Consider the following 25,209-nt stretch of genomic DNA (forward strand, 5'->3'; position numbering starts at 1 on the left):
ATAGTGCAGTGTTCTACAGTTACTGCTTCTATCTAGTTCCAAAACACTGTAATCATCCCTAAACCAAACATCCTACCCAATAAGCAGTTACTTCTATCCTTCATTCCCTTAGCCCCCAATAATTACCAATTTACTTTGCCAAAAGGTAGAGACCAGGTAAGAGTGATGAGTACCCTGAGACTGGAAACTCAGCTAGCCACATGGAGGAGTAGCATGAAAAGAGAAATACCCAACCAGCCTTACTAATTCAGCCATGCCAGTTGAGGTGTCAGAGATGTGAGCAAAGCAACCTTCTGGAACATTCTGGCCCCAGAAGACACCTGTAGAGAAGGAAGAACCTGATTGACAGAACTAAGACTCAGGACATGGCCCCAAGGAAGCCATGCTGCCATCTGCAGTTATTGAAGTGACTCCAACTCAGGCGCCAGCAATAATAAAAAAAATGGATGGATGGATAGATGGATGGATAGGTAATAGTATGTTACAAAGTGACAAAGTGGTAGGAAAGCAAACAAGGGCAGAGTATCAGGAATGCTGTGTTGTGGGTGGGGGGCAAATTGCAGTGCTAATTATGCTGATCTGAGGAGCCTCACATTTCTAACTGAGAAGCCATAAGAATTTTTGAGGCAGAAAGTTGTATGATTTAATTAATCTTTAAGAAACACTTCCCTATTATAGGGATAAAGGAAAGGAGTGGGGTTAATGGCCTACTCTTACCTAAGCACTTGTCTTTAAAATGAAGGTGAAAAGGCTGATGTTAGCAAGAGAAAATCTGCAGAATGGGGCCAAGCAAGCATTTCAGTGCAGTGCAGAAATGCTGTCCTCAATGATGGGTTCAGTTGTTCCAATCTCTACAAACAGTTTCTGGAATTTCACATTGCGTGGATCTGGGAAGTCTTAAACAAATAATTGGTTCTGGAACAAAATTAAATTATCAGTTAATGAAAGGAGAAAGTAGTGGAGAATAGAGAAGGAAACATTTTCCTTGGAAATCTCTAAATCATCATTTTGCAAGCTTGCTTGAAGTGGAAAAAACTTTTCTTCCCACAAAATATCAGTCTCCACTTTGGCATTCTCTACTTCCTCCCAACAACCCTCATTGCCCATCGTCCCTGAAGGTCCCAGATCCCTGAGGCTGGGACCCAAGATCAAATCGACATGTAGGAGAAAATTATCTTCATAGAGCTCTACCTAGGTCCTTCAGATATTAGGATTATATGTGAAAAAATCACCTGGCAAAGTTGCTGCACATTCAGAACTTCAAAGGAAAGACAATTGAAAACCAATACAAATGAGAAGAAAAATCTAAGAACAAATCTAAATCCAAACAATAGCAATAAGCACCAGAATCTAAAGTCTAAGAGTGTAAATGATGTCTAAAACCAACAGAAAAATTAGCTTTTATTGTTGTGCACAAGATGTGCCGGTTAAAAATATATATATATATATGTTTATGTATATGTATGTGTATATATATAGCATATATATACTTATATTATGTATATGTGTATATATATAGTATATGGTATAAATAAATATATGGTATATATAAATACATGGTATATATATACAAACATATCAATATATATTAATATCCCACTTTATCCCTAAATAGTTGATTATTCTCTATAAAAGTTTGCTGTAGAGGGGCACCTGAGTAGCTCATTCATTTGAGTGTCCAACTCTTGATTTCAGCTCAGGTCACAATCTCAGGATTGTGAGATCATGCCCCTGTCAGGCTTCATGCTGGGCATGGAACCTCCTTGGGATTCTCTCCCTTTCTCTTCCTCTATCCTCCACCCCCCATTCCCACTCAAGCACATTCTCTCTCTCTCTCCTTCTGTGTCTCTCAAAAGAAAAAAAAAAAAAAACAACACAAAAACAGTTGACTATTAAAAAGCTATGGATATCCATTAAATAGCCATCTCCTTTGCTATATCAATGATTATTTAATTTGCAAGCATTTAATCACAATAATTTGGGGAATTATCCCGAAAAATCCCTTCATCAGGCCCCAGTCATGGTATGACTAACATTTTATTTTTTTATGACTAACATTTTAAAAATATAATTGTATACCTAATTTTTTGAAGAGTTTGTTTGCTTATAGAGCTTATAATTGCTCCATAGAGATAAGGAGAACGAGTCTCCAGGATAGGAATGGCAATTACAATGACAACAAAAGTAGAAAATATAAAGGAAAAAAATGAAATCAGTTTTATCCTTTCTGCCTTTTTGCAACTCACCTGAAAATGTCCTAGCAATTTCATAATTAATTTTTAAAAATGTTGTAGCAAAAAATGGACAATTTGGTTTATGATACTATACATTTATGGACTCAGTCCCAGGCAACTTGAGTGGCTATAAATTATCTTGATGGAGCTTGAACCCTCTCCATGTTCCAGTGGCATTTTACCTTCTTCATTAGAGCATGTAAGGCAAATGTGGACTGGAGCATAATTGGATAAGAATCACCTGGATGTTTGTTGGAAATTCATACTTAAGGCCCCATTGCAAGTCCCAGGAATCTGTAAAGCAACAGAGTGTCTGGGCTGGTAGAATACTGGGATGCACTCTCGTTGCCTCCTGATGGATAGGATGCCTGGGGCCTAGACGCACTGGGCCAGTCAGGATGGAACTAACCAGCTACTGTGTGATTGAGGGAAGCCCGTAGACTTCTCTGGATTTTATTTTCTTATAGCTCTCCCAAGACAAGACCCCGAACTCCTTGTAATACTGAGAAAGCTATGATTATATAGATATAATTATATATTTAATATATATTCCATTAATTGTGCTCAAAATCCTAAAATCAGACAAAATGAAAGGAGAAATATTTTATTATGGCATAACTCAATCTAAAATGGATATCAATAGGTTAAGGTTAATTGCACAGGACTTGCCTGTGTAAAGTATATATTTTTTTTTCTGAACTTTTGAATGTATAAGACAACACGTTCTATTAATCATAGCGTATTCTTTCATTGGAGGATGCCAGTAGTCCTTCAGAATATCCCCCACTGTGTGTCAGCAGCATGACCACCAGTTTTCCATTGTGTGGGTAGACAGAAAGAAATCTACTTTAAATGCCTGTTTGGATTCTGATACCAGGGCAGTTTGCCCAGCATTGTTGATACTTTTATTCCCCTCTGCAAACATATTTGGTGTAGAAACGAATGTATTTGTGTTATAATAGAGACCACTGTACACAAATCTGTGCTGATAGGAGAGGGTCATTTTTGTGGCCCTCTCAGGTGAAGAAAGTGTCCCTAGAGCTGGTTTTATTTTCTTTGTCACTAGATGTCACTGCATACACAGCGTGCTTACTGTGGCAGAGGGTAATGGGAGCCCTGAGAGCAGGGGAAAGAGGCAAAATAGATTCTGGATGCCTTCCCTCTGATCTACTTGGAAGATATCTGGGCTTTGGATCTCATTGAGGCATTCCCACAACCTCGTTTAATTAGGCTAATCCCCTTAATGCTCTGTCATTTTATAGATTGTGTGAAATGTAATTTAAATGTGTGCAAATCTTTTGTCATTCAAAGGACCTTTGTGTGTGTGTGGGGGGGGGTCATATGTGGTAAATGTATCTTATTCAGAGTTTCTTTTGGTGTGGAATTATGGGCAGGATGCAAATTGGCTACTTATATGCTGCTTCTAATTCAGGGTTATATCCTGTTAAAAAGCCAATTTGTTCTCAATCAGAGTGAAACATTTAATAGATGTTCAAAATTGGCTCCAAACAGCCTATTTGCTAGCTGGTGACATTGTGCATCTGCTTCAAGTTAAGAAACTTTAATTAAAATTACAATTCATCTATCCAGTGTCCTTTCAAATTTCAGGTTGATATTTGCATCTTTGGGGGCCAAAGGCATGCTCGGTTAGGCCCCAGTCCAGTGATTTCTCCTCACTTAAGAGATTAATTCAAGTTGCTATTGCAGCCTTCTAGGGAGACAGTAATTGACATCTTCTCTTCTTATTCCCAACCCCCAAAGGTTTTGTGACATTCTTATGGGGAAGACCCTGCTGAGTCATTAGTGGAATTTCACCTTCATATTTTTATTCACTGAGATCCCACGGCAGGCAGAAATTTTACCCAAGGCATCTAGTATTTAGAATTCCCCCTCTCCTTAGCAGCAGAACCAGATGTGAACAGATATCTTACTGGAACTTGGACAAGCAGGTCCTTAAGTTAAAGCCCTACACCCCTGCCTGTGATCTGGTTTAATTAAATAAGCACATATAAGATATTAACATATAACCCAGGTTATGATCCTGACTCTCTTTATTTGGTTGTGAGAAATCCGGGCCTGAGTTTTCTCATCAAAAAAGGGAACTAAGAAAACCTACCTTTGTCTACCTTACAATGTTGTTGGGAGAATCAAACAGGATAATAGATTTGAAAAAAGTCAAAACTGCTACATAGATTCATGGCATTTTCTTCCTATTTCTGATAATTTAAATGGTGACACATGTTTTAAATAAAATTAGAACAGCAATCAGTTTATATCACTTTCAAAAGTTATCTGTAGTTTTTTTCTTCTCTTTTTTTTTAAAGTTTATGTAATATTTTAGCCAATAACTAAATGTGATCAGGAACTTTGTGACCAGAGATATTCATTTTCCTATGCTCAGCCAACAGGCAGTATCTGACAAATTAAAATAGAAGATGACATCACAGAACATGGTGGCATGTTCCTGGCCACCCATGTAGATTATATTCAGGTGACAGCACCGATCATCTTTATTTCAGTGCAGACCTTGAGATGCCAGGGCTGGATTTGGGGAGTGTGGAAAGGAGATGCATTCAGGGGATAGTTGCCACAGCTGAAGTCATGTCAAGTCTCAGAACAGGCAAACCTGTTAATTGAGGACTTCATCAGTTTCTATTTCTAAAAAATATACCCCAAGAGACCCAAGAGAAAGTTATGTAAATCTTGTTGGATATGAAATTCTTCTCACAAAATAGCATTTTGATGAGTCTAAGGTAAACAGATCAGATCCATACTGATTAAATTTCCATTAAAACACACATGATTTTAAGAATGGAGTGATGAGGAGGGGGGGTTGTGAAAATGAAAATGATTTTATTTTATTATTTTTTAAAGATTTTATTTATTTATTCATGAGACACACACACACACACACACACACACACACACACACACACACACAGAGGCAGAGACACAGGCAGAGGGAGAAGCAGGCCCTAAACCACTGAGCCACCCAGGCTGCCCATTAATTAAATCTTAAATGTGGTCAGGTCTTGTCCCAAATCTGCTCTTGAGATAGCCTTCTGACTTTCCTTAAAAAATGGTGTGTCCCATGAAATAAGAGAATTTTGGTAATGACAGCACATTTGGTAGATAGATGGTGGTCTTCAGAATTCCAGCAGCTCTCTCCATAGACATCACAGGGATGAAAGGGACCCTCTCATTCTGGGTGGGATTAGCACTCAACAGCCCCTGTGTTGTTCTTCGTGGCTTTCAGCCTTCGTGGTTTCTTGCTTCCTTATGGTCACTGTGGCCACCTAGAAATTCTTTTCAGGACTATAATAACCAGATCAGCTGCTGCAGGCTGGACCTAGGTGGAATAAAGGGAGGCGGAGGGCACTCCAGCAGACCCTGTCTGTTCCCAGGTCCCAGCGCACACCCCAGGGTCACAGCACACAAAACCACTGTCCAGCTCCATTTGATAAGGCGCCATCCCACACGACCCATTGCCCCTACTTAAGGTCTGGGGGGATACACTCCAATAGCATGCACCCTTCGCCCACAGAAATACTAGAAAAAAATACACACCCAGGTCTTGCAGTAAGCAGGAAGGCTTTTCTTGTTAATTTTCCCCCTTCAGATACTTCTCCGTGGAAATCTTTAAGGTAGATTTGGGGAATTTATTTCTTAAAGGTTGTTTTTAATATTAATCTTTTGATAGAGATCATTTTAACCTATGAATAACAATTAATGGGGGGAAAGGAGGCTAGTAGGAGTTTATTTTATTTTGAAATAAAGCAGGGCATCTCCTCACTCCTTGCTTTGTTCATCAGTTGCCTGATGCTGCAGGGTAGACAAGTTTTCCCTAAGTAGCATCTGGTCCCTCTTGAAGGATTCCACAGGCGTTTTGTCTCTCTCAGGTTTTAAATAGTGGCCTCTGGGGTGAGAGACCATCTGGCAAGGCGTCACTTGGCCAGTTGGTCCTGCCTGACTGCACACCACCCTGCATTCCCCTGCATCAGATGGCCCCAGTACCCATCGGGGTCCTGGCTGAGGGCTGGACAGCAGGCGGTGGGATTTGGTCTTGGGCAAGGGGCCAGGGTTAGTAATAGGATCTCTAATGAAGAAGACGGCAAGACTACATGGTTTTAGGATGTGGGCTCATGGTCAGCAAAATGGCTTTCAGTTTTGGTTCACTTACCTCCTAGCCCAGAAGCCACAGGCAGCTTCTCTCAGCTTCTTACATCTGGAAAAGGAGGAACATCCGTAACAACTGGGTTGTTGCAAGGTATTAGTGAAATTACTCCCACTGTAAAGGTATATCTTATATCAGGAAACAGGGTACATTGTTATGGTTATAGAGGATTGTGTAATAAGGGGACTATTTGCAAACTTGCAGACAGGGTTTAGGAAAAGCAAGAGGGAATCTGTGCAATATTGCAAGGCTTGTGACATCCCAGAGCTGTTATCTGCTAGGGCTGAAGGGCTAAAACCAGGAAGCAGTTACAGGAAAGCAGGGAGGGAGCTTCAGGGAGAAGGTACATCCTTTCACAAGCTGTGTACTTTTTCAGAGGGGCAGCAGCCAATGTGTGACTAGAAGAGGGGGTAGACACTGAGGTGAGGGGATGATAATACTCTAAGAATAATCTTTGGCCCTCACTCTCCTTGTACTCTTCTGCAGGTCCCACCCATTACCCAAACTAAATAGTAGTGCTGACGACACCCTCTTGGTGCTCAGGTATGTGTGGAAGGCTTTTTATTCTTGAGACATTCAGCCTGAAGGTTTTGTTTTTTTGTTTTTTTCCTAGCAGGGGAGCATGCATGGCACATTCCCACAGCAAACATGCTGGAAAGCTGATGCACACAAAAGCAGCCCTAAACCCATCACTGATGGGAGTTAGTGAATAAATGCCTAGCTTCCTCACCCTTTGCTGTCTTCTGGAGTAACCCCAGGCTCTACCACCAGTTGTCTACAATGGGAACTTTTCTCATGGTGTGTGTGTGTGTGTGTGTGTGTGTGTGTGTTCACGCACAATACACACAATACATCTTAACGAATAGAGTTGTTCCATTGGACCGAACAAGTCACATGGGCAAGTCTATTGTCAGTACAGGATGGAGCTACAAAGGGGCCTCATATAAGAAAGCATGAACAACTTGGAACCAGTACTCTAATCAAGCATCTGCATCATTTCTCTCTCCTATTATAGTGGAGAAGATGTCCCTCCTCCCTCTTGTGCTCTGAGTACCATCTTCCTGCTCTTCATCTTGAAAGGCAGGGTGGATTTTATCCTGCTAGAGATTGGATAGATTCCTGTCAGAATTCCTTGGAGTGTTTGAATAAGTGATTTTCTGGGAACCGACCTGGATCCCCTAAAGCAGAACTTCTGTAGGAAGAACCTTAACATCTACATTTTAGTTATGTGTATGCAAGGGACAGAATAGGTATGTGTGTTTCATAGGTTTCCATTTCAACACAGCAATAAGACCCAGTGGTTGAGGTTGACACTGAGTGCTCCCATTGATCTGATCATACTCTTTTGTTAACTGATATACGTGTATTGTAATGGAGAATATGTTTGGCAACTTACTGTAATCCCCATCATTGTTGCCTATGGGGTAACCATGGTTTTACTTATTTTGAAGGGTAGTGAAGGGGGTTGAGGAAAGTTGCTGTTTTATGTGAACAGAGGCAAAGATCACATTTCAATCATATATTTATGATTGCATAGTGCATAATAGGTAGGAGAAAAGAGTTTGTGTTTTGAATTAAATTGAATTCCTTTATTACATTAAAAATATTTGAACTCTTCAAGTCACATAGAATTTAGGACACCTCAGTTAAATCCCCAATATTTTATTTAATTGAAGACACTGAGTGTGTGAATCTTAAGAAATGGGCTGATGTCATTTTTCAGCATGGCCCAAGTCCCTAGAATTCCTGTTGGCAACTTCAAGGGCTGCCCCAGCTGTAGGGAGAAGTGAGTTGGCAGTTCTGTTCCATGTCTGATCTGAAATTAATTGCTTAAATGTGTTAATTGGATAGAATATTAAGGTATGCAAACATAAGCAAAAACAATAAAGAGAACATTGTAGTCTCCACTAAGGCCAACTATCTATCTTCATTGGTTCTCTGAAGACAAAAACTGTAAAGAACCTTTCTTCTGATGTTAAGCTTTCATTCATTCCTTGGGAGATATAATCAACCTTTATACAAAAATTTTAAGGATACATATTTTGTGAGAATGTCCCTAATTGTGTCTACTATCCAAGAAGGAACGGTTACATATTTTATTTATTTATTTGTTTAGTTAGTTATTATTTTATGCAGGTGAGTTTCAGTTAGAAAATGAATTTTAGGGATCCCTGGGTGGCTCAGCGGTTTAGCGCCTGCCTTTGGCCCAGGGCGCGATCCTGGAGACTCGGGATCGAATCCCACATCGGGCTCCCGGTGCATGGAGCCTACTTCTCCCTCTGCCTGTGTCTCTGCCTCTCTCGCTCTCTCTGTGTGACTATCATAAATAAATAAAAATTAAAAAAAAAAAAAAAAAAAGAAAATGAATTTTAAACCACCAATCTGGGATCCCTGGGTGGCGCAGCGGTTTGGCGCCTGCCTTTGACCCAGGGCGCGATCCTGGGGACCCGGGATCGAATCCCATGTCGGGCTCCCAGTGCATGGAGCCTGCTTCTCCCTCTGCCTATGTCTCTGCCTCTCTCTCTCTCTCTCTCTCTCTCTCTGTGACTATCATAAATAAAAATTAAAAAAAAATAAACCACCAATCAGATGGAATTTATTATTGAAACATATAGGATAGAATGTGGTAAGGGTCCAGAATCAAACATAAAGTGAGTCATAACATAAATTCCACTGAGTTTGAAAGATAACAATGACTAAGAATCATTTATTTTTAAATACTCTTTTCTTAATGTTGCTTACAAATGGGGCTTTATTCTAAGAGCCCTTTGATGGTAATATGCCCGAGACTCAAACAGATCACTTATATATACAGGGACCATATAATTTATTATCCAAACTCAGAGAAATGGGGTGGTATTTATAATTAAGCTATAATGATAGGTAAAAACTGGGACTATCTTTGGACAACTGGACGCATGCGTTACTCTACCTGTATACTTTATTCATAGGAGTGTTAAGTTCCCCTCTATGTTTTGTGTAGAGTTATTATGCTAGCTGTTTTGTGACTTAAAAGAAATTAGGCCTCCCTCAAAAAGAATCTAAACCCTCAGGAGATAAAATTAGTAAAACTTTAAAAATAAGTAAAAATAAATTTCAAAGGAAAGTAATGTACTGTTAAATGCTTGATGGATGAATAATGATACTTATTTATTGATTGTGTCCTGTATGTCAAGTATTGCACTGTTTTCTTCACTTCACCTCTTTTATGCAGGTGAAAAAGAGCTCTCTACAAATAGATATATCCATGTAGCATTATAATAAGTGTAGAAGTCAATATTTAAAACCAAGTAATTTGGCTTAATCACCAAGTTCTCAATTCTTTGACAGCCTCAGTGGAGCAAGAGGAAGAAGAAGGGAGAGTAATTAATTCATATATGACTCCTAGGGTTTTGAGCCTTAATGACATAATACTGACAGACAGAGGGAAGTTGGGAGTAAAAGTCACCAATGATTGAGAAGCAGAGATGAATTAAATTTTGATGCAAAACCAAAAGCAAGGTAATTACAAAGAGGTATTAGTTAGGAACTGTCTGTGTCCAAAGCCTTCTCAAAGGAGCATCTAAGTCCCAAAAAGGCTAAAAGTTATGAAATGCATTAGTGGTGGGTTGGAGACTAGTCCTCTCATTTCCTGCCTGAAACTCCTTCTTTGAACAGTACCAGGCCTGCCAACCGAAAGGGCCCAGGAGCCAACTGGGGAAATGGGATGGAAACTTGATAGGGAGATGACAGATGCATGGGATGCAAGGAAAAGCACATGGAATGCCCTTCCTGAAGAAAGACCAGCCTTGAAGCTATGAAAGTGAGGAAGTGCTATCAAAATGGAGTGGAGAAAAGAGATGTAATAAAGTAGGTCATATGAGGTCATGTCTCTGCAGGGCAAGGACTGAAGGGAGGACACACAGTCAGCAAAGCATACAAGCTACAAGTGGCCAGAGGGGTAGGAAGGAAGACAAGATGAGGTAGAGTTTCAGAAGCTGAAGGAGGAGGGGACTCCAAGAAGGATATATGACTATGAAATGCTAGAGAGACTCAAGGTTTGATTTCTATCATGTGCTGGGTCAGTTATTAATGCTGCATATCTTAGCTTATTTGCTTTCATAATAGCACTGTGTGGCAGGTGTTATGGTTTCTATTCTACAGATGTCAATCAGGAGACAGGGAAGTGACCAAACAGAGCAACATCAGGAAGTTGCTTTTACCCTAAGGCTAGTGGGACAATGGGGACATGGTACTTTTGCCAGAGACTAAGAACCTCAAATCTTTGAATACCCAACAGGAGCGAAATTCATAGTAGGATCTTATTTGATGGACCAGGAGCCATGGAGGAGACATGACTGCTGAAAGAATTGGGGTAAAATAGGGGGATTATGGGGAAAGAAATACTGATCCTGGCTTCCCCTTCCCTCCCACACTTCATCTTTCATCTGGCTTCTCCCATTGGCTGGAAGCATCTAGAACACAGAAGACAAGGGAACTTGGGAAATGAGTCCTGTAATACATACCAGAAAAGGAGAAAGGCAGTAGATACATCTACTGGAGTAGACAGGAAGCTGACTTGCATTTCCACACATAGGAGATCATTCATACATTTGTTTTACACATATCTTACAGGCCAAAATTCAGTCATGTGCCACCACCCACCCCTTATCTGTAAGGGAGGCTGCATGCCCAAGAAGAAGAAGGTAGTATAGAAAATAGTGGCCATGGCAGTCTCTACCATAGGCAACTACATTACAGACAGTACCATAGTGGCCATTGTAAGAAATACAAAAGTGAATAAACTGTCACTTCAGCTAATGTGGGCAACTGACATAGTCACAACATAGACTATAAAAAGTGGAGTAATAGAGGCACAGTGTGTGGCTGGAATGCTTGCAAGAGATTCAATCTGATTAGAGTACTAAACTGGAAGAATTTTTGGAGGTTATAGAATTTGAAAGGATTTTAACAAGCAGGACTATGGGGGGAAAGCCATTCTAGACTTAGCGAAGAGCTGCATGCCAGGCACAGAAATAGGAGAACTGTGTGTATTTAGGGGATTGGGAGTAGACTAGGGTCCCAAATATGTGTGGGTTAGGGTGCAATGAATAACTGGAAAGAAAGATAGTTAAAAGAGAATTAAGCTTGGGGTAGTTCTGAATATTAGATTTGCATAATAGTGAAACTGTAGGGGTGAGGGTGGACTGCAATGGAACTTTATTCTTACATACATTTCAGAAACACAGAAAGATTTTGAATAAGTAGAGCTCAAATAATCATAGCTGTGTTTTAGGAATATAACAACAGGAACATGAATGGGTGTTATGGGCTGAATTGTGTTCTTCCAAATACATATGTTGAAGTCCTAACCCCCAGTATCTCAGAATGTGACTGTATTTGGAGATCCCATCTTTAAGGAGGTCATTAAGTTCAAATGAGGTCAACAGAGTATGACTGGTGTCCTTATAAGAAGAAGAGATTAGGACACCAACACAAACAGAAGAAGCACCATGTGAAGACACAGGGAGAAGACCTATATCTTCCGACCAAGAAAAGAGGACTCATAGGAAACCCAGCCTGTTGACATCTTGATCTTGTATTTCTAGCCTTCAGAATTATGAGAAAATGAATTTATGCTGTTGAAGCTACCCAGTCTATGATACTTTGTACTTTGCTACTCTAGCAAACTAATGCAGTGGCACTGATTGCATCTAGATTTGATTACCTGCAGGATAGTGGTAAAATTTCCTCTTAATGAATTCTTGTAACATACTTTAAGACCTTAAATTTCTCCAATTTTGGAAGGGCCTTTAAGCTGCAGTGTTTTAAGAGGACTCAGTATTCAGAAATATAGTCTCCTAAAACACATATGGCATGAGTTCTCTTACTGTAAAAAGGTCAGTCCATATAGTTGAGTTAAAATGCACAAAGGTAGTATGTCAGTTATGCACTGCCAACAACAAAAAACTGCAAATATTAGTGACCCAAAACAACAATTTTTTGTTTTTGTTTTCATGGAGCTACAGATCAGTCGAGAAGTTCTGTTAATTTGGACGAAAGTTGGCTGCTTTCTGCTGGATGTATTCATTTGTCTGTGGTCAGCTGGCAGGTGGGTTGGGGTCTGATAGCTCTAGGACGGCTTCCACTTGGTTGACTCAGCTCTGCTGCACATGGTGGTCACTCACTAGCAAGCTAGCCTGTGTTTCCCATCACAGAAAGCAAAGGAGTAAAAAGAGAGCCAGAGAGTGTATGGTCTCTTGAGGCCCAGACCCTACACTGGCACAGGATCACTTTTGCAACATGCTGTTGGCTAAAGCAAACCACGTGTCCAAACCTACATTTGAAAGTGAGGAAAGACACCCCACCCTTTATGGGAGTATCAGAAAAGTCACATTGCAAAGAGCAGGGATACAGAGAGCAGTAAAAAAATGTGGGACTGTTTTCACACTCAAAGATAGATTATTCCCAATGGTAGAAGTGTAAGCCATAGTATTACTGAGTTACCTTAAAAGGGAACACCCAATGGAATCCCTCATTCAGTGCAGGCAGGAATTCCCCCAAATTAAACAGAAAAAGACAGAACCTAAATAAATAAATAAATAAATAAATAAATAAATAAATAAATAAATAAATAAATAAATAATCTCAAAGATGATTCCCACCACCTGCATTTGACCTAACTTTTCTCACTAGGCCAAAAAAAAAAAAAAAAAAAAAAAGGAAAAAACACTGTAGCTCTCTCCCACTCCTGCCATCATTCAGGGTTGAGTTTGAGTTTATCTGGCTTCAGCTGTGAGTCACAGCTGACTGAGGGGTGGGGGCGGGTCATGAGTCATGGCCTGAAACAAAGATAGAATGTGATGGGGGTGGACCAGAAGGCGGTACAGAAGACACTACAAGTTTAGGCATTATCTCAGCATTTATGGTGATTTCTCCTTTCCTGCAGCTGGGGAAGCTGGGCTGCATGCCCCCTTCTGAAATCTCAAAGGGGAGATACCACATGGGCTCTATGTTGCTGGATAGGGGACTTACACCTTTGTGTTTCTTTCTTTTTTTTTTTTTTTAATTCTTTTTTTTAATAATAAATTTATTTTTTATTGGTGTTCAATTTGCCAACATACAGAATAACACCCAGTGCTCATCCCTTCAAGTGCCCCCCCCAGTGCCCGCCACCCAGTCATCCCCACCCCGCGCCCTCCTCCCCTTCCACCACCCCCAGTTCGTTTCCCAGAGTCAGGAGTCTTCCATGTTCTGTCTCCCTTTCTGATATTTCCTACCCATTTCTTCTCCCTTCTAGAGTAGCTGATTTCAGAAGTGTTAGTATCACTGCCCTAACTGCACTACAGCTAAACTAACTCCCTTCCATCCCTGTGTGCCTGTTCAATAGACCATTCCATCCTGGCATCCCCAGGAGTGAGTTACCTGGTCAGTTTGAGAAGTTAATATTTAGAGAATCTAGTAGTTGCATATGGTTTCCTGCATGAAAGAAATAATAAACCCATGTTATCTATTGACCCACTCCCACATCTATTTGCATTTGACAACTAAAAAAATTCTTTGGCTCAATGACAGTTTACCTCAAGTCACTAAGGTAGGAATTATTTTCAGCTATTACTCTCTGTTTTAATTTTGGCTGCACAGTAACCTGAGTAAAGTACACAAATATTTGTGCATCTGGCCTCAAGCAGTTAACATGTCTTCTACACTGGGGTAAAGATTAAATGAAAATCCTGTCACCCCAGAATAATTCTGGAAACAGAACTGCTGAATGTTTGCCAAATAAGGTGATCACTAGCCTTAAGATGCTGAACTTTGAAATGACATATAAACAAAGGCAAAGCATGGCTGGCTCCCATTCAACCTGGTCAACAACATCCTTCATTACAGGACATGGCATCATTTTGATTCATAGCAGAATAAAAAGAATCTATTTGTATATTTGGAAGTTTGAATGAGGATTTCCTGAGGTCCTGATGATGTCATTTCTGCTTTACAGCAACCTTGCTTTAACCGCTGGAGTTAAAACCAGGTCATCATTTCCATGCAAGTGTGTGCACATGCGTACACACACACACATTTCAGAGTCTAATTAAAACTCAGTCATACATCATTTTCACCCAGATTAATGCTGGCATCAGATAAAAATTTCAGCTCTGAAGGAAAATGCTTTAAGCTAATCATACTGTATTTGCATTGCCTGCCAATGAGTGAGTGCTGTTTGTTAAATCCTGTAGAACACATGTACCCTGGACACACTATTTAATGAGGACAGAAACAAAAATGTTGGTTGCTAGTATCCAGGAAAGATGCCGCTGGCCTCATAAGCTTCTTCCCTAAGGAAATACTCGCAAATAGAAAATAATCTATAAACTGTTGCTTTTCCATGATTGAGTTCCCCAAAGAGCCACTTAGGGTATTACCACTGACCCGTGATCAGTTCACTGTAAGTTTTCATCACTGCTAATACCATCAGCCCTGCAGAAACTATGAATTCCGCAAAAGATGACCCATAGATTTAGACACAAGAGGATGTACTCCCTCCCAGCACTACCAGGCATAGAAACTGGACTTGGGGAGGCCAGGATGAACATGAGTCTGGTTGCAAAATCCCCAAGGGGTGCCACTATGTGTAGCTTCCAAGAATGGCTTAGTCCTGAGGAGTGCTTAGAGTATATTGTGCATATCCCATCCACACCTCTTACCCTTACTCCTTCAGGGCATAGAATCCCAACTTCCTCTTTGCCTAAGGGCCTCCTCTGGCCCCCACAGCCAGCAGCTCAGACATAACATTAACAGCAGTTTAGGCTGGAAGTGAAGGGGAATGAATACTTCCTAGGAGCAGCGCTCAGTGAATGACACACAGGACTTGGTACATACATACCTCCGCCATGCCCTTGCTGCCACTCAGGTGAGATACAAGAGAGCCATAGATTCACACCATTTCCCAGTGGTCTCCAGTAGGACTAAGTCTCACAGCAGATTCGTAGACGAATCTATTTGCCATTGAATTATTATCTCGGGGATTGCCTTTGGGGAACCCATTCTAAGAGAGGAGCAAACTCAGTTAAGACCCTCTGTTTTATGTAACTTGGGGGAACTGGTAGAACATCTTGACATTCTACTCTGACTGGGAGTACATCCCATGGTATGTTTGGGTCCTGCCTTTGAGGAGACAGAACTCACCACAACACAGCTGGCTGTTTCCTCATCACAGGAGATACATCCTCCTCACTGTCCTGTTTTGCCTTTACACACATGCCAGCCTGTCCATCATACAGAGCAGTCCCAGAAGGAAGTCAGCATTCTGTGGGGTTCTGATCTTTCCAAGGAGAAGACGACCCCACTTACTTCTTTTAGCCATAAGGCCTAATTCTGCTTTCCTGATAGAGTATAGCCCCAGATTTCCCTCTGGTTTTCGTATACAATGCATCCTATTGCTTTGCTTATATTCTCATTGCCAAAGTCAAAACAGTCCTCCTGAGATGTAGGTCAGATCATGTCACTCGATGTAGAAGTGATCATGTCCGTTCAACCTGGCATAAGCTCCCTTGGCCCTAAGAATATAGCTGTCAAATTTTGACCATGGTCTGCAAGGTTTCATGGTGACTTGATTCCTAGAGACCACTCCAACATCACTTCCTCTCACTCTTTTTCACTCCTGGCTCTTAGAAAATGGCAACATATTCCACTTGCAGGATTTAGCACTAGCTCTTCCCTGGGCCTGGAGCACTTTTCCCTGGGCCTGGAGCACTCTTCTGCAGATGTGCCTGAGTCTCTGCCTCAATTTATTCAAGTCTGTGCAAATGTCACAGGCCTTTGCCAGCCAGTCCAACACCCCTTTAATTTTTATTGCCTACCTTACTGAATTTTCTTTTTTTTTTTTAAGATTTTATTTATTTATTCATGAGAGACACAGAGAGAGAAAGAGAGAGAGGCCGAGACACAGGCAGAGGGAGAAGCGGGCTTCATGCAAGGAGCCCATTGTAGGACTCGATTCCGGGACTCCAGGATCATGCCCTGGGCCAAAGGCCAGTGCTAAACCTTTGAGCAACCCGGGATCCCCTGGTTTTTCTTTATAGCAGTCAGCACCACTTGACATCACATGTACTACTTTGGTGGTTTTTTGTTGGTCTTCCCACTACTATGTAAACTCCACCATTACTTCACTGTCATCATGTGCCTGGCACACAGAAGATGCTCAATTAGTAACTGTTTGGCTGGCTGAATATATGATATTAACTTTAAAAAGATCTCAGAGTGATCTATCAATATTTTCACCAGAATAATAATTAATATGTAGTCCAGATGTGTTTTATATTGTTTATTTCTATATTTGGATTCTTATCTTTTTAAAGGATTGACCCCTTACTCTCCAAAGATACATATTCCCTGTTTTACAGTTATTGTTGTTGTTTTCCTTTGGTATTCAGTCCCAAGTGAATGTCTAAAACTGGAGATGGACTGATTGAAAAAGTGGCAAAGAACAATGTGCACCCCAAAGTGAACTACTAGCATCTGTGTCCATTCATCCATTCAGCAGACATAAACTTAACATTGTATGCCAGGCATTGTGGTACATGCGAGGGATCAATTGGAAAACACGTAGCCAAATATCTCTAACCTAATGGAGCTTATATTTTGAAGGGGGAAACAGAAGAAAATATAAACATAATAAATAAGGAAATTATTTAGTATGTTTGAAGGACACACTAGAGTAGTCATAGAAGGCCTCATTGAGAAGCTGACTTCTGGGCAAAAGTTGAATGACTGAGTGTGAAGCCATGTTCATATATGTGGGAAGAGCATTCCAGGGCATGCTCATGCAATAGCCAGGGCAGAAGTCTGAGACAGGAAGGAGCATGCCAACTGTGCACGGACATAGGAAGTCAGAGGCCACTGAACAAGGAGGAGCAAGGAGGAAGAGTGATAGGAGATGATACCTAGAAGAAACACAATGTAGGTCACACAGTTCCCTGGAGGCATTAAAAGAACTTTGATTTTCACACAGGCCAATAATTTTTAGAAGGCGATAAAATAGTAGCTGTTGCCAATCCATTCAACTAAATCGTATTTCCTGATTGTTCCATATAAAAGGCTATTCCATGAAAACACAGTATGTCAGCACTATTTTTGATAATTATTATATTGTTACTTAAGATGATTGTTACCATAATTTTAATTACACAATAGTAAAGTATTACTATTGACAATACAAAAAGGAAAAAATAAAAAAAATTTGAGGCTTAAAGATTGGCTCTTAACTTTAATTTTTAAATAATAGCTTTATTGAGATCTAGTTCACAGACCGTTCAGTTCTTCCAGTTAAAGTGCACAATGCAGTGGTTTTTAGTATATTCACAGAGTTGTGCAACCATAATCATGATCAATTTTAGAACCTTTCCACCACCCCAAAAAGAAACCCTATACCCACTAATAATCAGTCCTTATCTCCCATGTTGGCTTTTTTCCCCTCTGTCAGATTTAAAAATAAGAATCATTTACTTTACCAGCAAAAATGGGTTTATTTGGGAATAGAAAATTGCAGTTCAGGAAATGCAAGCTATGGCAAAACCATAGGCAAGGACAACAAAGGAGAGAAATGTTATTTTACGGTGAAAAAGAATGGAGTTGAGAGGAGTTGTTTTGAACTAAAATCCAATAGGGGAAAAACACCAGTTCAGGGTGATGTTGGTTTCTCATTGGCTGAGTTGTAGGGGTAGTCAGTTTCTTATAGGAGGTACATTGTACATCTTTCCCTTTGGAGGGCTTATAATTAATGATTCATTCTTATTGAGATTCTTCTTTTAAGTCTGTAACAATTCTTCCTCTAATTGACATTGAGTGGTAGGGCTCCCACTTTCAGCCTCTGGACTCTAGTGAGGTGTCCCTTTACTAATTTGCACATCCCTTGACCTCTCTTATCAACCCTTAGGCAACCACTAATTTACCATCTGCCTCTTTAGATTTGTCTATTCTAGACACCATATAAATAGAATATGTGGTGTTTGAGTCTGGCTTTGCCTACATAATGCTTTCAAGGTTCATCTGTGCTATATAGCATATCAGTATTTCATTGCCTTTCATATCTGAATAATATTCCATTTATAGATATACCCCATTTTCATTATCTTTTCATCAGTTGGTAGATGTCTGGGGGTTTTGCACCTTTTGGCTATTATGAATGATGCTGTTGTGATTATTTACGTGCAGGTTTTTATGTGAACATATGTTTCATTCCTCTTCAGTGTATATGTAGGAGTAGAATACAGTGGCTCTTCAAATCCATCGTAAGGGACTAAGACTGCTCAGATTAATTGATTTCTTTTATATCTGGCTTGATCAAGAACTATTAATGAAGTATTTAGGAAAAAATCAGTTTTAGATTAGGAGAGACCCTCAAAATCGATCTACATATCAAAACAAGTAGATCAGCTAATAATACTTTTCAGGAGTAGATAGGTTTTATGTAAAAAAAATCACATATATATGTATATGGAATATGTTCCACCATAGAACTAAAGCAAATAGAGAAAAGGGGTTATATTGGCCACTAAAGCTTTTTGTTTTGTCAAGTGAGTTTGCAGAAGACAAGATATAATTTGTGGTGGGGAGGTGAGCTGGCAGCACTGACCAAAGCTGTCATATTGCCAGGCAGGTAATGGCCATTTCTAGAGGGGTCAAGAGTTGAAACGACAGCCCTCCTTGGGGAAACATTCATCAAATCATAAGTACCCCAGGTGCCCCTTATGACTGGCACTGGAAAAAGCATAAAATAAGGAGGCTTTGAGTACTCAAAATCTAGTTGGAAAACAAAATTATAAAATTATAAGAGATCAAAGCCCTCTTCGAATGTAAAGAATTGTTTGTAAATTCTGAAAAAAATTTTCATCTGATGGTATGGTGCTAGCTTGGTCTCTGTTTTTTTATTTTTTATTTATTTATTTTTTTTTAAGTAGGCTCCATACCCAGCATGGAATCCCAGTGCCAGCTTGCTCTTAAAAGCATAAATCACTTTGCCCTAAACTGCTTTTTTCTCCTGCAATCCTCCCAGGGCCCTGAGGTTTCTCACCACCAGGAATGCTCATAGGATGGGTGGACTGACACCCAGGGAGTTTGGGAACTGAGGAGGTGAAGGGATCTTAGCCGCAGAAGTCTGACTGTCCTGCTTTTGTGGTCTTGAGTCAGACTTCAGTGTGCGTGTGGTGAGGGTGCTGTGGTCTAATAGGTCATACCCTCCAGCTTGTCTGACTCAGGGTGATGAGTGTCCCCTGCTTTGCTCAGTGGCAGTGGGAGCCTAGCTCCCACTCACCAAAGTGGAGGCAGAGGCAGAGGTGGCTGCTGGCCTCAGAGCAAGAAGTTGGGGGCAGTGGAGGACTCCACAAATGAGCTGGGGATGGCCAGAGCTGACCAGTTCCAAAGGGTCTGTTTACCCAACAAGATCTGAGGCCCCATATCTCCTGTCTGCCACTCCTACCCCTCCCCACTGGGGTGTATTTCCAGAGACCAGCTATCTGTAAAGTGGACAAAGCAGCCTATTTCTGGTACCTGCTCCAGGACAGCCTGTAACATTCCTTTAAAATTATCCAGGTACATGAAGGGTCCAAGTTTTTTCTTCACATGACCTGTAACAAAATCAGAAGCTGTGAAGTACAGGTCTCAATCTCCCTATGAAAACTGTTTCTCATTGCATTAAATTCTCTCCTTTTAAGGAAGAGCTCTACTCATACTGGACACACTTCTCTGAAATTGTCCTGGCCACCAAAGATTTATTAAGAATGGAGGAGATAAAATGGAGCGTCTTCCAGAGCTGTTTCTTCCTCTTTTTTCCTTTTTCTTCTGTGAACTGAACACCATCAGGTTTGAGAACTAAGTTAGATATTACATATAATCTCATATAATCTTCTCATTTTCTGGGTAAAATTGAGGCCCAGGAGAGTCTAAGTGACTAGAACAGGGTCAGAGATATGGTAGGCAATGGAGCTGAGCTTGAAAGTCTCATCCCCTTCACCCGTACCCACGATTCCCTCTTCTCTCCACACACCACAGTCAGCCAGGAAAACAGATCAGTCACAGAATCCTCAGAAAATATTTGCCCCGGGTTTCTAAGGTTGCCTCATCCTTGCTCTCCTTTTCTCATTCTACCCCTTGCCAGAGCATGAGGTAGCTAAGAATGACATTGACCACATTCTGTAGTTAATTCTGATGGTTTGTTCTAAAGTTTATTGACTCACCAGTATATTGTTGAAAAAGAAAACTTTTCCTTGGAGGAATACTGAAAGCTATAGGCAACTTCCTATTATCATAACAAAATATTATAACACGGCAAAAGTAGTCAGGGGATGTCATTCTAAACAAGTACAAACACAGCAGTGCCTTCTAGGTACTGATGGAGTCACTCATTGTATGCTGGCCCTGTTGTAGTCACTTAGACTTTCCACTCTGGCCAACCTCAGTGAGCCAGTGTGGTGTCACTGTACTCATGTGGGGAAGAGATGTGCAGCAGCACACCACTGTAGTATTTCTACCATACAATCAACGTCAATAAGCCCAAGAACACAAATAATAAATTAATTAGGTTTGAGTATGTATTACTTTTGTATCCAATGTAACTTGTTGCACAGTAAATTGATAAGCTTAATTTTTAATACGAATTGTATATAAAAACTGGCTTAAAAATGCTGAAAATTGAATGAATGACTCTCACCAACAGGTATAGACTGGCTTCAGCACGCCACCGGGAATCATCTGCTCCAGACTTTGTTGATTTAATTAAGTGACCTGCAGTGCAGCCCTCATGGGAATATGTAAACACAAACCACATATAAGCTGAGGACTCTTGGCCTCTTGGTTTTTATTCATAAAGTTACTGGCCCTTATTAAAATTTTTCTTCCCTAAAAAACGATGCAATAAACAATAGATAGAAGTTAAAACTGTGGTTGTAGACAGTCCATCTCATTCCTTCCATCCAGTTTTGTGATTTACATGCCACACCTCAGCTCTAAGTGTGATAATAACAAGGAGTAGATGGGATCTCTTCTCTTGTGACTAATCTTACCAATGAGTGAAAGCATAGGCGCTATGCTAAATACTAAAAGCTTCATATGTTCTCATTTAGTTCTGACGACAGTTTATTCCCATTATAAAGAAGAGGAGTTTGAAGTTTTGCAAGTTTAATTACCAAGATTGCAGCTGTTAAAAAGCAAAGCTAGAATTTAAACTCAGGGAAATTTGATTTAGATTAAAGTGTGATTAAAGAGACTGAGGCCAAATAAAGGCCTAACACAATTCTTACAAGGACTGAGGTCAAAGACATTGTGAAAATTGCTGTTCATGAGTTGGACTTACAGTCATTATGCAGTCAAAGCTGTCATTAAAGTGGAATAATAGTCCAATGAAGCGATAGTATGGCTGGAGAGAAATGAGAGAGAGTATTAGTTATCTCTTGTCACAGCTGCTGTAATAAACAGCCATAGAACCACAGTAGCATACAACAGTAACTATGTTCAAGTGTCTTGAGTCAACAGCAAGCAGATTAATCTCTAATCTTTGCTGGGGATTGTTCCCATGTGTGAGGTTGGGTGGCTGTTGCTCCATTGGCTGGAGTGACTTGGCTGTGCTTTATATTTTCCTTATCTTCCAGCAGACTAACCAGAGCCTGTTCTCATGATGACAACACAGGCACAGAGCATGAGCAGACACAAGACCTCTTGAGCCTTGGCTTAGATCTGGCATATTATCTCTTCTAATTAATATACTTCTATTAACTAAAGCAAATCACAAGGACAGCTATATTCAAAGATCAGTAAAAAACAGACTCCATCTCTATAGTGAAAGGAACTGCAAAGTCACATGGTAAAGGACATGGGAATAGAGAGAGGTAAAGAATTGGCACCGTTAAAAAAAAAAGGATTGGCACCATTAAGGCCATGTATCAATCAAGAGGTAAGTAGAGTCATCCGTGGAGAATGTGGTTATCATCTCCTGGTAGTCATACACTGCCATGCTTCATGAACTTTTTTCCCTGGTACTTACTTTTAATCAGGCTATGACTAGTCCTGGGCCATCAGCATGGCACCTTGCAAGGAGTCATGAACTTTGAATTTTGGTCTAGATCAATGATCTAGTGCTGAAGCTATGAATTTCACCCATCTGCAACTGCATCATGAGGGCTTTGCTGCTCAAAGCATGTATTTATTCCTCCCTCACTGAAAACTCCAAATTGTGAATATGTGAAAGGGGGTTGGAGTAGGACTACATGCCTGAATTTTCTATTCTGGTCAGTCAATAACCCTCTTTTCCCTCTTTCCCACTTCCATGTATTTTGTCTGCCCTTCCACATCTTTTCTGCCCCTTTGTTAGCCAGCTCCCTGCCCATTGCAGCTAACATACATGGACTATGTCCAAAGGCTTCAATATCCACTGGCTTCCAGCTGGGATGACTAAAAAAGAAGGCCCAGGAGACCTAAGAGGAGGTAGAAAATTAGGTCAGGATATTTATGTTCCTGAGTCTCTCTTTGTGAGATCACCTTGGCTTTCTGAGCCTTTTGAACTGACCTAAATGACTCATTCTTGCTCTCCTTCCAGATCCTAGAAACCATTTGCTCCCTTCATTCTTCTGAGCCTACGGATGACAACAGCCCCAAGTTTCTGCACCATCCCTACTATTCCCTCAACACATTACCTACCTCTTTAGAACTAATTCCTTTATCAATAAACTTACTTAAATTTTCCTAAGTTGAGATTTGCCTTGTTTCCTGTAGGAATCCCTCTTGATACTCTCACATATAGAAAATACTCAATGATTCCCCAAGAGAAATTATCTAAGATTCCATCTGTCATGTATCCTGCTCAAAATACAGAATATCCATATGATACACAACTGTTTGTGTCCAAATATAGTTTTTCTTAGTCCAGAATCTTGTGAACTAAATGTATTTTCTACTTGCCCCCATTATATAATGGTACAAAAGAAATAAAATTAACCACAATAAATAGGAATAATGGAAGACACATAACAGCCATTTGTCTCCTCTCTCTGGGGACACTTTTAAGGATCTGGACTTGAAGAATATTACTTGATTAGACACTCATTCTGTTCTCTGGGAGACTCCTTGCCCATTGTTCTCCAAGATGCTTGGATCTCTTTCCAGGATATTCTTATTTGTCCGTTATATTCCTTGGCCACATTTAATGGGCACTGGGGAATATACTGCCCTTTGAGCTTGCACAATTTTTTTCAGCCTGCTTCCCGACCATGAATGATTGGGAGACCAAGAGTTGTTTTAAACTTCAGGATTTATAAGTCTTTGGCAGCAAAATTTTCTAAAAAATTCAGTATGCCTCTAATTCACTTGCTTCCAATAAGTTCTACATATCAGTAATCATACAGTTCTTTTAAATGCCATCTAAAATGTCTACTTCCTCACCTTCTCAGCATGTCTTTAGCTTTTAATTTACTGAGGCTATTGGCTCTAGTTAGAAGATTACACATTAAAAAAAAATAAATAAATAAATAAAAAACAAAACTTTAGCTTTGCAGAGTGGCAGTATCAAAGCCGATGAGGTTTGTCCGAGGCACGATTATTGCTAATTAAACAACAACAACAACAACAACAAGATAAGAAAACAAAGCTTTGCTTTGAAAGATCTTACAGATAAAACTGGCAATAAAAACCCTTCTAAATCCCAACCCCTATGTTGAGGGGGTTTCAAAGCCAACTCTTCCCACAGTTCAGGGCCCCAGATTTCTGCATTAGTTCTCTATCATTCAGTTCTGTATGTGCACCTCTGTGGTTCTCTCTGAAATCGCCCCTTTTAAATCTTTGACCCTTTGCCAAATCTGGACACAGAAAAGTAATAGCAAAATTAAGATCCAGGTTTTCAATGTCTTTCCTGAGTATCTGGCTTAGAACCCAAATGGCCTGGTACCAAGTAGGCTTCCTCAGATGACAGTTTTACCAATATTTTGTTCCTGAGAAACACAGATTGCCATGTTTGTTGCCTCTGATGCATTTCTTTCTTTTTTTTTTTTAAGATTTTATTTATTTATTCATGAGACACACACACACAAACACACAGGCAGAGACATAGAGGTAGAAGCAGGCTCCATGCAAAAAGCCTGATGTGAGACCGATCCTGGGATCCCAGTATCACACTCTGAGCCAAAGGCAGACACTCAACAGCTGAGCCACCCAGGCGTCCTGCCTCTGATATGTTTCATCACTATATACCACCAGTCACTAAACCAAAACTACACATTTTAGATTTTGATGTATATCTTAGTCAGTTGGGGCTGCTGTAACAGAATGCCATGGACTAGGTTGCTTATAAATGAGGAAATTTATTTCTCACAGCTCTGGAAGTTCAAGATTAGGGCTTGGTCAGGTTCTGGTGAGAACTCTCTTCTGGACCACAGACTTCTGACTGCTCCATATTCTTACATGGCAGAGTGCACAGAGAGGAAGCAAGTGTTCTCCTGATGCATAATTATAAGGTCACTAATCTCATGAATGAGGACTCGACTCTCATGACCTCATCTAATCCTGATTACTTCCCAAAGGTCCTACCTCCTAATATCACTTTGGAGGGTAAAGTTCTGAAGTATGAATTGGGAGGACACAAGCATTCAGTCCATAAGAGCAAGCAATCCTCCACTTCTGTTAACAATTCTGACATTAGGGTAGTGCTAGCTTGTGTTGTTACAAATTAATCCTTAAAACCCAGTTTATTAACATAGAAGAGCTTTATTACTCATGCTACATGTCCAGCAAAGGAGTTCATGACACACCATCCCATGGTGGTGGAAAATGGAGGAGGAA

General features: G+C 40.3%; 2 long non-coding RNA genes and 1 pseudogene across 7 annotated transcripts in view; 2 read left to right on the top strand and 1 right to left on the bottom strand.

Moving 5' to 3' along the window:
* LOC140618072 (uncharacterized) overlaps nucleotides 1-1,706 on the bottom strand; it is a 34,077-nt gene extending 32,371 nt beyond the window's left edge. For 4 of the 5 annotated variants that reach the window (XR_012018251.1, XR_012018250.1, XR_012018252.1 and 1 more), the window contains exon 1: nucleotides 1,654-1,701. This is a non-coding gene — a long non-coding RNA (uncharacterized lncRNA). Of the gene's footprint in view, nucleotides 1-717; nucleotides 916-1,653 lie in introns of all 5 variants that reach the window. The other variant, XR_012018249.1, reaches the window with a different exon arrangement.
* The window catches only part of LOC140618073 (uncharacterized), a 101,867-nt gene extending 80,570 nt beyond the window's left edge, over nucleotides 1-21,297 (top strand). Inside the window, exons 2-4 of one of the 2 annotated variants that reach the window (XR_012018254.1) lie at nucleotides 6,895-6,951; nucleotides 20,100-20,247; nucleotides 21,101-21,297. This is a non-coding gene — a long non-coding RNA (uncharacterized lncRNA). The remainder of the gene's footprint in view (nucleotides 1-6,894; nucleotides 6,952-20,099; nucleotides 20,248-21,100) is intronic. The other variant, XR_012018253.1, reaches the window with a different exon arrangement.
* A 2,623-nt stretch (nucleotides 21,298-23,920) lies between these two features.
* On the top strand, nucleotides 23,921-24,047 carry LOC140618884 (U4 spliceosomal RNA; annotated as a pseudogene).
* The last annotated feature ends 1,162 nt before the right edge of the window (nucleotides 24,048-25,209 follow it).

The sequence above is a fragment of the Canis lupus genome, chromosome 26 (assembly GCF_048164855.1).
Source record: "Canis lupus baileyi chromosome 26, mCanLup2.hap1, whole genome shotgun sequence".
NCBI lineage: Eukaryota > Metazoa > Chordata > Mammalia > Carnivora > Canidae > Canis > Canis lupus.